Below are 12,050 nucleotides of genomic sequence, written 5' to 3'. Positions count from 1 at the left end.
GTATCATACATAAAGTAATTTAGTGTTAAAATAAGCTACGATAACAATAGTTAAACTCCTTTACAGTTATGAAAATGCATGAATAACTAAACTCGATTTTAAAATCTATTCTATGTATAGCTTCAAAAATCAACACAATATTATTCAAGTAGTATTAGCTTGTCTACATGGTAAATCAAATTTTCACATGCGATATTTCTGTCGATCCGCGCCGTGTTTGTAATAACGTTCAGGGACATATTTGAGATAACTTCGAACAAAGGAATGTGAGGCGTAAATCTTCAATGCATGGTTGAAAATTGCTCACTTAGATGAGTAGTTTCGTTTCTTAGGCGTTTGGTAGTAGTATCGAAGTGATGTCACCGTTTGTTATTCCTCACACGGCTCCACATTCGTTGGCCAAGCGAGTTAGGTGATTCACGGCGAGAAGGAAAAAATGTTATTAATACGGTCTCCTGAATCCTGTACGGCTGGATGAAACGTGTTTCACGTTTGGGATGTAGAAAATAGAACAATACAGACAAAACATTCTGAAACTATATATAAGAGCATAGAAATATTTTTCTATGCTCATAGAAATAATCTATGACAATAGACATTTTTTTATTTATTTTTCCTATGTTAAAAAACACATTTAGTTAATTGGGCTACCATGTATTTGTTCAAAGGCAGTTGACAATTAAAATGTATCATATCATATTTCAACGGACAACGTTACTTGCTGTTTTATTGTAACAATTTTAGGAAGTCGATATCAACCAAATTATAATTGATTTCGAAATTTATAAGTACCCAGTATAATTGGAATTATGATCACTTCATACGAGCACGTAGGTCAGTCTTGGCAACCAAAACAAAGGCCGTTGTTTGACATGTGTGGAGCAAAGCAGATAGCAACGAGAGCTACTTTCGCATTCGGGACGTGCGCTAGGCACATTTAGCAGTCCCAGGGGACGACGGCGTAGTGGTAATTAGCGAGAGAGGCGAAAAATTTGCGACGGCTTAAATTTACGAGGCGCAAATTACACGATTCCGGCGCTATCGCTGCAGCGCGCCCGTTAATGTGCACGCCTTATCGAACATGGTGCGCCCGAAGCCCCGGCCCTGGCGCGGGTACGGTGCTGCGCCGACATTAAACTGATCGCATCAACAAAACATACAAAAATACAATACACAAAGCGGGACGCTGCAAAATGAGGAAATTTTGTGCTGCGAAATCATGCAGCAAAAAGACACGAGTTAGTGTTGCCGTTTCATCATAATATTTGAAGTTTTGGTTTTACAATGAAAATGCTGAGCATTCAGTATTTACAAATTGTATCTTAGATATCCGGTATCGATTTTATCAGTAAAGGGACCTTTTTTATGTCATTTTATTGTCTTATAACACACTGAAGCATTCTTGTATAACACATAAGAAATGACAAACAACCATATGACCAAAAAAATCCTAGTTATGACAAATATATGACCAGAAAAATCTAATCGCTAGAAATGGAACCCGCCACAAGACAACCCGGCAGACCTCAATCTCTCAGATTGGAACCGTCCAAAGAAACATGAAGACGACGGTAGTAGACCCTGAGCTTACGCAAAAACTCCTGGAGCTACTCTAGGACGAGGACTAAGAGGACCGACCCGAAAATAAGGCGCATAAAGCTAGGACAAAGAAGAAGACATCGAAGCATTCGAAAGATTTGGTTGAATTTCATGACTGCCAATTTCGTTTTAATACTTGAATTTTTTCTATTACCCAAAAAATTCGAAAAAATATTTCCCAAACAACGGCAAAAGTATCTCGAAACCGCCACCGTTCCATTATCAATGATTAATTTGGTTTCGTAATCTGCAAGTTTGGCTGTGTGTTACATCCGTTTAATTTTCATACAGATAAGATAATTAATTCCGATAGCGTGGTGCTTATCAGGCGACCATTTTAGCTACGTTGGACACTACTTTGGTATGTTGGTTCCAAGCTGTCCTTGAACGCATAATTATGCAAACCGGTCTCATGACAGGAGTTTTAATTTTTACAGAATTCAGAACGTGCAAGTGCTATTGAGGTATGCGAAAAACCTAATGAAATATATTAGTTACTTAATGTTTTTTTTATTCTTTACAGTTTATAAATATTTTATATTAAGTGCATTACATTGTCATGCTATTACATAGTTTTATTTGTTTTCGCTCTTTGCTGGGACATCCTTTTTCATTGATGTCTTTCCGAGTTAACATTTTTTGCTGTTACGAGTACTCTCTTTGGTTCATTGTTCGGTTAGCATTTTATAATCGTTACAATTATTTTTGGGAGTTTCTGAACTGTTTGTTCCGGTGCAACACTAATTTATAATTTCATGGCATTAGCGTTGAAACTATAAATTTATATAAATTGGTCGCCTTATGGAATAAAATGTTTCCTTAATAAAAATGGTTGAAGCGATTTATAAGCAAAAATAATATAGTGAAACAATAATAATAATGTAGAACGGGCCCTCAATTGACAGACGGTTTATTGTCGAATGCAGGTAGTCCAGCTGGAACCCCCATGGATGGAGCGTAGCACACATAATACATTGTTTGGTCTAACGACTAAAACATTTTTTAAATTAACACGCGTTTTACAAGTTTCAATTAGTGATCGTCTCTTGTGCTTTTAAAGTTTCGTCTTATAAATAAGTAATTACATATTATTTCTTTAGTTACAAAACGTGTACTTATAATATTTGATAATTTTTTTTTTGTTATAGCAGAATACATTCCCCACACAGACTATACTTTAATACCATTAAATTTTTCTTCTCGAGTATAATTCCTTCGTTTATTCTACATGTTTAGACTACAATTGCTGCATAATATTATGAGCATTATTGTATCTTTAAAATTATACTCGGGTTAGTGAGTTTTCTTTCAATTGCAGAAGTGCTTTTTTCTTCTTTTTATCTCGCATTAAAGTATCACTATACAATTTCAAGTGATCAGTGATAGTCTTCGTAATTTGGAATGAATTTATTTCGTTAACAGTTGGTTGTTTTTCATTACTACAAATAAAATTTAAAGCAGTTATGTTTTTGGATTTTACGAAATTCTTTTGGAATTTACGAAACTTTTTTGTGGACTACATATTCGTACGCTCAAAACAATACCGTCACTTAACGAAAATCCCGATTTTCTAAATTCAAACGCCATTTTTCAAAAGTTTACGTTTCGGTTTTGGGACGGCATTGATTGTGCGTTATACATAATTCCATATAGTCGATAAACGCGTTTTACATTAAAGCCGTTATTTGATTGATATGTTTCATGCCAGAAGACTAGGCAATATTACGAATACAAACATTTATCTTACCATAACAGAAGTGCCGATAACGAAGTTACCTGTCTGCTTCAAGCACTGTATTTGGTTTGATAGCTTTAAATATTATCCTGAGATTTCAAGAATAAGTTCTTGGTAAAATGAAGAAGATAATCCTCTTTGCATTGCACTGATTGGAAAGGATGAACCACAAACACAATATTAACTTTGCTTGAAAAGATCTTTTAACTTGATAAATGTTTCGTGAACGAAACAAACAATTGATATTGTAACTAAGGCTAGCTATGATAATCTGGGAAAACGCTCCATGATAAAATTGACTTTATGTTTTGTCAAACAAGAACAATACCAAAAGTTAATGAGAAACTTTTCACCAATATATCGCACGAAATTGCACACCAATAAAAATCTTAGCATGTGACGGGAATATTGTAGAGACACAAAGAACTACTAACGCAATATTCGAAGGAGTTGAGTAATGAGGAAAGAAAGTTTCGTCAGGGGATTAGGGGAGACTTCTACTTAGCGTAACTTTTACATTACAGGAGATGAAAGCTTTGACGCTTGTGCCCTGGTGCGAGAAGCGCGGGCAGCAAGGAAGCCGCAGCACCGAGCAGGTCCCACCAGCGAAAGCTCTCATGCGGCGTCGCGATTTCGGCCGGACTCGCGCGAGTTAGCACAACACCAGCCAAGCCGTTCGTTCCGATTTACGAAAACTTTCCGTCGAATTTCGGAAATCGCTGCCCAGTCAATTAATTCCAGGAAACACCAGAAAGAATCAATCATGTGGACGTTGCACGACTGGAAAATACACTAGTTTTAATTCACAAACTGCACGACGAACACTTTGATGTGACTTCCGAATTCGACGAGACTAGGTATGCCGATTTTTAATAGAATAAGCGTACACTTACATGAAGGGATAAACAAGCCGGGTAAAGGGTATGCGAAATGTCCGAAAGTTAAAACATAGCAAGTTGCACTTAAGTTAGGAGAAACGTTTCGCCGGTAGCGTAGTGGTCGCGTTCGCGGCCACAGTGGGGCGGCACGCGTCGTGATCGGGGCACGAGTGCGGTGCACGGAGCGGCGCGAGTCACACAAGCACAAGCGGAGTCGGCGGGCGACTGACGGGAGGCAAGTGGCGCGGCGCGGGGACTGCTGGTGCGCGCGCACCCCCCGCCCCGCATCTCGCGTTCCCCTTCCCTCTGCCAACCTCTCCCCGCGCCCCAACGACGCCAGCCAGCCGCCTTATCACACCGCGCGGCGCGCCGCTTCCTTTCTCCTCATGCAGTTGCGAGCTTTTCACCGCTGCCACACTTCCGCCCGCCCCTCTCGATTGTGTCGGATTTAGCCGGTCAATGTGTTGCACCGATTGTTTCCACTTCTTGAGCACTAGAAGACATTCTTTTGTTTGTTTAATGCTCTATAGGCGCGAAAGAACGAATTATTGGAGTCGATGACTTTATATACTGCTATGTAGTAAAGGACTTGTATATCCTTCCAATATACAAGTGACAATTTTAACACTATGAGCACCGCAAAACTGTACAGCTCGGAAATCAAATGTATTCGGGATCATTGTTATGTTGAAATTTTGTGCGTGATTGCGGTCCTAAGAACAAAGGGAGTTTTTGGGTAGAATAGTTCTGATGGTCAGGTTGTAAAACCGCTGTCGCCGGTAACTGTCTGGGTCGTTATGACGTGGGGTGCGAGGGAGGGAGAGCCCATGTGCAAGTGAGTAAGGAACACGGCGCCGGCGCGGGCGCAACTGAGAAGTGGCGAAAGTGCGCCGAATAACGAGTTTGCGTGCGGCGCGTGACCCGTCCGAGGACAAGCCTCGTGGACCATTTTGCGAAATGTATGCAGCTTTATCGGTTCTTAATAATGCACGAATTTGAACAATTGGAAAAAAACCAATGCACCGGAAAGTCCTTCAAAGAAAACCGAATATGCAATTTTTGTGTGACAAAAAGAAGAGTGCCATGGAAGCGGTTGGAGCACTCAGGACCCCAAAAAGGCAATTAGTTACATAGAGAAAGGTTTCGTAACCGTGCCGTGCCGTAACGTGCCAATAATCAATATATGAAATATAAAAGTGGTATTGTTCATAATTACATGCCAATATACAGCAGATACTGTTGTTATCCGTGTGGTTGGTTGTGCCACTTTTTGCAGTGAGCACGCCATCATGCGTGACGCCTAAAAGCTCGATTGTACGCTTCTTTCGGTCGTTTTACTTAATACCTAGACGTTTTTTTATTGCTAGTAGCTTAATAATGCAGACCTGCAAATCATTTGGTGTGAGTTCACAGGCAATGCCCGCAGCAAGGCCAAAGTGTTACCTTAGTTGTTCATAATATTTATCGGTATTGCAACATAATATACATTTAAAAGTGTTTGTTATCGTGCTTATAAATACTTAAATATTAGTCTGTTATTTTGAACTCCACACGCCGTCTTTTCCTTTGTAATTAAAAGAACAATAGCATTTATGTCACTTGCTGCCCCAATCATGCTCACAGTGAAGAACTTCATTATCATTCATAAAAAATATTTCGAACTATGCCATTTTCATTCCATCTCGTTATATAGAGTTGAAACAAGAGCATCTTGAATTTATATTACACATTATCTTGGTCGGCGGCGGGTGTTGCGCAGATTCTTCATATTCAGCTAACCTAAAGCTTATTGCACTTCACAAAGCTTTTAAGCTCGCCGGCCGTCACACATTCTTACCGAATGAACGCTGCACACGAGCACAGAAACAGTGCTAATTAGTCGGCGGGTTTTTGAACGATTTTTTTAACGTCTAATGAGTGGCCAATGATACTACCAGCTGTTTCGTCTTGCCGACCGCCTGCTCACAATGCGTGCCGGCTCGCTGTCCGACCACGATGGCACGCGACGCCTCTTACCACCGTCTCTTACAGTTACATTCAATCATCTCATGCATTTTCTAGCGCACAAGTAAACCTTATTAAATCATCATCTTGAGAGTAAAAAGAAAACAAAATCGAACAATGGATGAAATTTATAAAAGGACCAGAAGTTGCGGTTGCGAAATTCGGATTTGAGACAAGCGATAGGGTTCGACGACCCGTCGTTCATCTGATGTTCGCAAAAAACTGCACTGCCCCGTCCCACGCCGAACGCACTACTCACACAACCGTACAGTATACCAGTACATGTACCAAGACACTCCAAACGCAAGTAATTGTATACCGCACCTCTCTCCTTGTTCGGACGCGTTGGCACAATCTGAGAACAATGTTTGTTGCTAGCGTGATCTTAATGCGCAAGCGACACCATCTGTTACCACTTCTGGTTCAAACATTGTAAACGGGTTTTAATGGACACGAAGCCAAGTTTCAGAACAAATTTCAATGTCTTTCTTTACATATAGTTCTAAAATGAATTGTCATTGTGTTGTTTTTAAGGTCAGTATACCGTTAACGTTTCATACGGTGATGATCACTGACAATCAATGTCTTACCTAAATATTAAGTAGTCAATTGTTACACTAATACGCCAGCGGGGGTGCGCCCACACAGCTCATCTCCACATCAGTTTACAACGCACGCGCCGAGTTTCCTGTACCCATCACTTCAGCACCCGCAAACTGTAGGTAGATTAATTTTAAACTACAGAGTATTTTGTCCTTCTTATCAGGATGTTTAAAAAAACAGTAGTTATATTATAATACATGAAATTGTCCACGGTACAAAATATCTTTCGTCAAATATAAAAATAGTGTTCTAATTTTTTGTATGGTTTTTTCAAATAAAATCTGTCGTCGCTAGTACACAAAATGCATGGAAAACAAAATTTTTTGAGCAATTTTTTTGTTCATTCTGTAAAAGTTTTGATTTCAAGTAACAACAAAATGTGGGTATGGAAAAAAACCCATTATTTTCAGTGACAAGCATGTTTATACATGTTTCAATAGATATTTTTCGAGATTTCATCCAAAAAGTCAAAGGTCTGGTAGAAATAACGTTATCATTAAAACAAACGAGAGGAGGTGAATACGAGTCGGCATGAGTCCGAGAAATTAAAAGCACGTAAGCTTTAAATGCAAGACAAGGAGAGCGGTTCTCTTGGTGTACAATTCGCGGGGGTATCGTTTTAAATACGATTTCGCCAACAAAGAGGCTCAAATTCTCGGTCGACTGCTTGCCGCCGTGTATCTACACACCAATTAAGCTAAATTAAATATACGAAGAATTTAGAAACTGGTTAGCTTCCTTGAAGCGCAACGCTGTAATTGGCTAACCCGCGTCGGGAGCACGGAGGCATCACTTGAGTTATTGCATTTTTAAATTTTTTTCACAGATATAGTTCAGCCGATAGTCACACTTTAATAAGTGTTGTAATTTCGCAACCATATATTTTTACGCGACGACGAAGACACGAAATCGATTATTAAAAGGCTAACTATTTATGCTTAATGAATAATGATACCCCATGTCGCTATTATAAGGCAAAATATTATAACAATATGGAGCTAATGGTCTGTGACGTTGCTTCTTTTGTTAGCTTGGTGAAGGGCTTGTGCGACCCAAAGTCCTAAATCTCGTCACGGGCTTGTGTGATTGTGACCTTTTTGTTGATCTGCGAGCAACGAAATTGTTGCTTTAGATTAATTAGAGTTGAGGAAAGGGCGCGGGCGGATTGTTGAATGAATCCTTCACACCGTAGTGCAGGGTTTTAATTAAAACTGGTGAAGCGAACTGCTACTCCTGGGCTAGTCCCGGCGGCGGAATAGCGTCTGCTTCATGACTCCGCGTAAACCATAATTAACGTGCTTCATTCGAGTCAGCATTGGTTTAGCAATCTATTCATATCAGTAAATGCACTATATTAGACTTTATAATATTTTCGAAAAACTTAATCATCTAGTTTGGTTTGTTATAAATTCTTATATTTTTCGTTAAAGTTTGTGCAGGCTACTTGTGTTCACGATTTCTGCGCTTGGGATCCATATATGTGATATTTCTTTGGTTATTCCACGTACTGAAATAGGTTCCGGTCTATTAACATCGGCATTGACTTCTGTTGGCAAATGACATATCATTAAACACTAACGCTCTACATTTTAGATTGTTTCTCTAATTTAAAAAAAATGTAATTGCAGTTATAAGCGATATTAATTAGCGGTAATTAGCAGACCGAATAATGAAAACAATTTAATGAGTAGGAAAGCTGACTACTGCTCAAAAACTAAGTGTTAATTGTTAGAAACGTGTTAGCAAATGTTAAAAGAATTTTCCCGACGCCGTTTCAGATTGCGAGCGTTACAGTGGGTAGAAGCATGCAACCGAGTGTCTTAGTATTAAAACGCATGTGTGAAATGCCTATACGGCATATTAGCAGAATTATTTGCCAAGTAATAAGAAACGCAGCAAAAGAGCAGAGAGCGCAATGTGTGCTAAGTGGCTTTTAAGGTCGCTTACCTCATCGCGCCGCCTCTACCCGTCTACATCTATCTACTGTTTGTATACGAATTTAGCTCAATAGCTGCTTTGTTTATTTGATCCATTTCTGTTATAACATCATCTTGTTAGTTTACACTACCGCTTTTTGTGTTTTAATGTTTTCGGATTTCATCGCATTATCCTCGGACAGAAATTTGTGCGTTCGTATTTATTCACCAGAAGAATCTATAGTAGGTAATACATTAATCTTCGTCACATATAATAAGAAGAATGAAGGAAGACGTGCTACAACAGAAATGAAGAGCTGAATTCGTACAGAAACAGACAAAGTGGCAAACCTATAATGTTCTTGTTAATAATTCACCAATCATTACTTCTTTTGGAACCAAACTATAAAAGTGGGCAAATACTTAGTGATTCATAATATGGCTAGTCATGTCAAAACAGTCGCGCACGAACTGCTCTAGCTCGGGTAGCGATTGTCAAGTAAAAAATCAGACTAACGAAGAATAAATTATCAATTCACTCACCAGAGACAGGACACACGTTGGCGTGTATATAATCTTAGCTTCTTAATGGATTATGTTCGTGACGTTATATTTTCTTCCCGACTTAAACAACACCGTGGTCGTGACTGTTTGAATTTTTTGATCATTCGTGTCGCTGGGTTTCTTTTGGTTCGTACTTCAATAAAGATTTTTTGTGAGGTCAGTTTGTTAGACTGGCACGACGACAGACGGGGTGACAATAGAACCGATTGACTATGTGATAGAGAGTGTTGAACTTGTCGCTGAAAACTTGTGTTAACCATAAACAATATACTAATCGAGTCAAGCCTACACAGGCTAAATGCTAAGCTGATTGAAATGCACTTAATATGGCAACTTATAAAAAAACAAGTAGTTATTTGCTCATGATTATTGGTAAACTCAAATATAGTAACCCGTTTTTGTTAAGTATTCAAACAAGATTGCTGTATATTATTATATCTTATAATATACAGTACCTACTTATTACCAAGCATCTTCGGACTTATGCATTCAAATTGTTATTGCTGAGACTGCATTCCTGCAGTTCTGCGCATTTGGATCTTGCTATGCAAACTCGTGCAATTCTCAGTCAACTGAGAGTATTGTACAATTTTCAGCACTCTGACTTCGTCGATGGAGTCGGCGCTTTACGAAGAGGATTAGAGAAGTTGTGACTTTATCACGGTTTTGTTTGCCTTATTGCCAACGCGGAATTAACGTAGCATCACGTTACGAGGGATGCGGTTCAACTAGTTTCCGCAGCTCGTAAATAAGGGTGTCTCATTGCAGCCATTATTAATGAATCTGCCGCTCCCCGCCCGGCCGTTCCCTACCACCGCATCAACCCAAAGGCAAATAACAGGTGCGTCTAACCCCGTTCGCACAATCTATTTTCGATGTCTTATAACCGTGCGGAGAACGCGGAGTTCTCTGGTTCTAAATATTCATACCATATGCCAGATATTGAGATTTGTTTGGGCGTCATCTGCTCGACATCGGCGCTTCTAAATAAGCGCGGTCTCGTGTTGGCTTTGCGAAGTTTCATTAGCCGTCTGGGAACACTTACTTAAGGGTATCATGTTGCTTGAATTGTGTGCGGAATCTCCACCTCTAGCGAAAGGAGTTTGTCGAGATAAGCGCGGTTAAGAGGATTAGGAAGGTAAAGAAATTAGCGATTATAGAATTAAGTACCTACTTAATGTAAATATGGATGATGATTTGACTTAAATGAAATTACTTTTTCATGTAGGGTTTAAATTTGCAAATTGAACTTTAACCTTATCAACCAATATTCAATGCACTGCAAGAATCTACAACTGTAGCCAGGGAGTTAATATTGTGTACTACACTAGAAATTGAATTGTAAATGAATACCATTACCAGTTTTGTTTGTCATCATAATGATAACAAACCCCCACTAAATGTAGAATTAATGGTACCTAACGAACACAAAGTGAACACACAAATTATGTTCTGTAAAACCACGTAATGAGCCCCGCAACTCAAATAAATTATACAAATTAAATTTCCTAATACAATACTTGAATATTTTAATTTTTAAATCCATGTACCGCCGAGGGAACAAAATAGCGAAACTGTGTATTGTGTGCCTGATGTACAAAATCGCAAAAGGCTATCGTCGTACTGGGACACATTTAGCTGTCTCGTGGGCGAAGGCGGAGGGTGCGCGAGTCGTCCCAACTGCCGCTCTATTATTTACTCCTCGGAAAACTACTTTTCATATCAGAAGCAGCAGCCCGCAACGAAGATGCACAAAGATGGCGCCACCGCTCCCTTCAATGCACTTCGCATTAATGCACATTATGAATAAGGTAATTATAATATTTACTGAGCTTGGATTTGTATTTGATGTTACGTTGCAATCAGCTTGGTGTGACGGTTGCGGAATCGCCTGCCATTAAACAGTGGCACAGTTGCTTGCACAGAAACAAACAAAAAGCAGTTTAAAAGATTAGTGTGACGAATGGACTGGCGATAAGGCTTGTTAAGCTGGAACAAAACATAGGATCATCTATCAAAGACGGATAGATAAACAATGGATGGCTGTGTGTCAGTTTAGAGCAACAAGGACGCGACGGGCAGATGAGGCCACGCTGTACCGAACTGTGACTTATGTTACGAAGCAAAATGCGTGATTCACGAGTGACGCAATCGAAGGAAGTCGCCACTTGCTCGGACCTACCTACGCACAGCTGCCAGGACGAGCGCATAATAATGTAAAAATATCGCTTTGATCCAGCTCATTACTTAAAGTGGTTAGAACTTTATTATGAAAATTATGCAGGGTTCTTTTTGGGTCGCGTATCGGTCAATTTAGTGTTTGCAAAGAACTGGTTGGGATATAGTCATGCAATGTCTGAACAGTAGTTTTAAAATGTTTGCAAATACAAACGCAGACTTTAACTTTTATCTTTCATAGTGGCGACATTTGGAAAACTATAGTGTATCGTATTTAAGCGATTTCGGCGCAGACGATCGTCCAATCATTGGTTCGTTCTTACTTTGGAAACGCGGCTCGAGTTAATTAGCGTATTGGTGTGTGGATTACGTCACACATCTTATTTCATTACACCAGAGCAAGGCCGCATGACGCGTGCTGTGATCCTGTGGCACTGACCGATGATATTAAAACAGAAATCTTGCATGGACCAGAAGTTTTTAGTATTTTGTTTTACACACTTACATATATCATATGATAAAATAAAACAGTGGATTAATTTCGCTTACACGATGGTGAATGTCATGAATTTC

At 39.4% G+C, this 12,050-nt stretch overlaps 1 protein-coding gene across 14 annotated transcripts in view; it reads right to left on the bottom strand.

Moving 5' to 3' along the window:
• The window catches only part of LOC113237481 (protein muscleblind), a 392,439-nt gene that overhangs the window by 60,178 nt on the left and 320,211 nt on the right, over window positions 1–12,050 (bottom strand). For 10 of the 14 annotated variants that reach the window (XR_003311039.1, XM_026473978.1, XM_026474000.1 and 7 more), the window contains exon 1: window positions 4,228–4,468. The exons of 2 other annotated variants lie outside the window; for them this stretch is intronic. The gene's annotated coding sequence lies outside the window, so the exon portion shown is untranslated. Of the gene's footprint in view, window positions 1–4,227; window positions 4,469–12,050 lie in introns of those variants that run through there. 2 more of the 14 variants (XR_003311043.1, XR_003311044.1) reach the window with 1 other exon arrangement.

The sequence above is a fragment of the Hyposmocoma kahamanoa genome, unplaced genomic scaffold (genome assembly GCF_003589595.1).
Source record: "Hyposmocoma kahamanoa isolate Upper Pololo Valley unplaced genomic scaffold, ASM358959v1 102, whole genome shotgun sequence".
NCBI lineage: Eukaryota > Metazoa > Arthropoda > Insecta > Lepidoptera > Cosmopterigidae > Hyposmocoma > Hyposmocoma kahamanoa.
This window is presented reverse-complemented; position numbering and strand designations above follow the sequence as displayed.